The sequence below is a fragment of the Trachypithecus francoisi genome, unplaced genomic scaffold (genome assembly GCF_009764315.1).
Source record: "Trachypithecus francoisi isolate TF-2019V2 unplaced genomic scaffold, Tfra_2.0 Lachesis_group2, whole genome shotgun sequence".
NCBI lineage: Eukaryota > Metazoa > Chordata > Mammalia > Primates > Cercopithecidae > Trachypithecus > Trachypithecus francoisi.
The window spans coordinates 31220099-31223587 of record NW_022681465.1 but is presented as its reverse complement, the minus strand read 5'-3'; the positions used below and the strand labels follow the sequence as shown (position 1 = coordinate 31223587).

Genomic DNA, 3489 nt, shown 5'->3' with positions numbered 1-3489 from the left:
ATAAAGAGTAAAATAATGATTTTCAGAGGCTGGGAAGGGCAGTAGGGGGCTGTTGGGAAGATGGGGATGGTTAATTGGTACAATGAAACAGAAAGAATGAATAAGATCTAGTATTTGATAGTACAACATGGTTACTGTAGTCAATAATAATTTAACTAGAAGGTATGATTGGATTGTTTGTAATACAAAGGGTAAATGTTTGAGGGGGTCGGATACCCCATTTTCATGACATTATTATGCATTGTATGCCTATATCAAAATATTGCATGTACCCCATAAATATACACCTACTGTGTACCCACAACAATTAAAAATAAAAAGTTTTAAAAAGAATATGCAGGGAACAATAGAGAGTCAAAGTATATATAGTGCAAATTAATAAAATTGCTCATTGAAATAAACAAGTTTAGGTAGGGTCAGAGTAGAAGATCTCACACTTTCTAATAGTAATAATAACATTAATGTTGTCTTATGTTGGGAGCTTTCATCATAGGATTAATGAGATACTACCTGATCTGATTTGGAATTAGGGCAATATGAGTGCATATGGGCTTTGTTGACAATGTTGTTTTATTTCAGGATATTAAGGCAGCTAGTTATAAAAATTTCAGTAAGTGAGTATCTTTTTCTCTTTATCTTCTCTCTTGAACTCTTTATTTCTCCAAATGACAATTCTTTAAACTACTTACCAGTAAGCATTGCTGGGTGCCCCTGTCCTAGGGGTTCTATGGAACAGGCTGGCAAAGTAATAGGCTATATGTAGGCGTGCAATTGTTTCTATGAACTCTTCTCACCTGGTTTCCAACTCCATAAATTATTATAATCTTCGTTTGTAACAGGTAATCCCAGGATTCTGCTGTCTCGCCGGGATTAAACTTTTTTTTTCTTTTTGCCTAGGCTTTGGGTTCCTGATCACTGTATTCTGTGTTTTATTTTGGGAGAATGGTGAGGGAGGAGAGGAGGCCAGTTGTACTCTATATAAATTTGAAAATAAGTTTTTGTGGCAGGGCACGGTGGCTCACGACTGTAATCCCAGCACTTTGGGAGGCCGAGACAGGCGGATCACGAGGTCAGGAATTCGAGACCAGCCTGGCCAACATGGTGAAACCCCACCTCTACTAAAAATACAAAATTAGCCGGGCATGGTGGCACACGCCTGTAATCCCAGCTACTCAGGAGGCTAAGGCAGGAGAATCACTTGAACCTGGGTGGGGGCGGAGGTTTCAGTGAGCTGAGATCATGCCACTGCATTGCAGCCTGGGCAACAGAGTGAGACTCCGTCTGAGAAAAAAAAAAAAAACAAAGAAAATAAGTTCATGTTTTCCATTCTAGAACTCGCCAGCAAAATCAAAAACTCAGAATTCTATGGAAATAATTAGCAAGTTTTTTATGAGAGTTCTTCATGGCTAGCCCTTTCACTTGATACTCTTGTTTGAAAAATTAGCTACACTGTATCTATTTTCTATTCAATTTCTGCTTTTCAAAAAGATGTTGAAGTATTTTTTATAATGTAACTTCTTCTATTTTCCTTATCCAAGGATGCAGTTTTATTTTATTTTTGTTATAATTAATATACCCATAGTAGGTTATATAGTTTGGATATGTGTCCCTTCCCAAATCTCATGTTGAATTGTAATCCCCAGTGTTGGAAGTGGGCCTGGTAGGAGATGATTAGCTCATGGGGGTGGGTTTCTTATGAATGGTTTAACATCATCATCCCCTTGAGACTGTCCTCCCCATTGTTTGTAAGTTCTTGCAAGATCTTGTTGTTTAAAAATGTGTGGCAGCCGACCCAAGCTAGTGGCCATGTTATTTCCTCTGCACCTGATGGCAGCCACTGGAGCCAGAGCCTGACATCTCTACCACTTCCACTTTCTGCTCGGCAGGTCCCAACCCTCTTTCTGTTTCATTGCACTCAGATGGGCCAGCCCAGAGGTCTGTGTGGCCATGAGAAATTTCTTGCACTCCTATAACGAGCCTGGCATTGTGATGAAATACTTTCTCCCTGTCATGTGAGTGAATCTTTTCAACAACACTAGGAGATAATGATGATTGAGTTGAACAATTAAGAGTTCTGAAACCAAAGCTCTTGAGATTAACAATGGCAGGAAAATCATCACTTTTTAAAGTAATTCTCTTTGGAGATGGTGGAGTTGGGAAGAGTTGTCTTATGAACAGATATGTAACTAGTAAGTTTGATACCCAGCTCTTCCATACAATAGGTGTGGAATTTTTAAGTAAAGATTTGGAAGTGGATAGATATTTTGGTACCATGGAGAATTGGGACACAGCAGGTCAGGAGCGATTCTGAAGCCTGAGGATGCCATTTTACAGAGGTTGTGACTGCTGCCTGCTTACTTTTAGTGTTGACAATTCCAAAGCTTCCAGAATTTGAGTAACTGGAAGAAAGAATTCATATATTTCGCTGATATGGAAGGACTCAAAAGCTTTCCTTTTGTGATTTGGGGTAACAAGACTGACATAGCGAACAGTAGGTGTCTGCAGAAGAAGCCCAAGCCTGGGGTAGGGATGACAGCGACTATCCTTAATTTGAACAAGTGCAAAAGATGCCACAAATGTGGCAGTAGCATTACAACATTCTGCCATGAGTGTAAGCTTCCTGAGGCCTCCCCAGAAGCAGATGCCCCTATGTTCTCTATACAGCCTGCAGAACTGTAAGCCAATTAAACTTCTTTCCTTTATAAATTTCCAAGTCTTAATATTCTTTATAGCATTGCAAGGATGGTCTAGTACAATAGGTATTATGTAAAATTCTAAGTTGATCAATATATTCAACATGTTTTCCTCTGTTTTACAATTGACATATCAATTGATATATATCATAGAGAGAAGTTTTTCCAGATCTTTATTTCCTAAAGGTCTGTCATTGCTCACCTGTTTTCTCTTTTGCCAAAAGAAGGAAGAAGTGTGAATCTGATAATTCAAAGTTCAAGAACATTAACTTGGACATGTGACTAGTTGGCTAGGCTGCTATTATTACAAAGCATAAATCTATATAGTATTTCTTAATTTACATTCCTCTCTGACACGCGGGATGAATAAATTAAGGCAGAACTGGTTCTTCAAGGCAGATCAGGCACATTATCCTTTTTTTAAAATCCTATTCTTTATTTTGTTGCCATATTGTATTTTTAGAGAAAATAGACTAATTTATTAGAATCCTTTGTTTCTTTTCCTTTCTTTAGGTGGCTGCTGAGAATGTAGTTATAAATGTACTTTGAATACAGGCCTTAAAAATCTGGAAAGTCTAGCTTAAATTTTGGTCTTAATCACTGATGTTGATCCTACTATATGACATTTGGGTATGGGCATTAGGCTCATTTTTAATAAAGCATTAATTGATTTCCCATTTCTCAGGAACTCCAAGGAGAGGAGAGATAACTTGCTTGCAGGACAAGACTGAGATGTTTTTAAGTATACTATCAAAACACCATTTACATTTTTTGAATACTTCTCTGGGAAAATAAA

General features: G+C 37.9%; 1 pseudogene; it reads left to right on the top strand.

Moving 5' to 3' along the window:
• The first annotated feature begins 2101 nt into the window (after positions 1 to 2101).
• On the top strand, positions 2102 to 3242 carry LOC117066027 (annotated as a pseudogene).
• The last annotated feature ends 247 nt before the right edge of the window (positions 3243 to 3489 follow it).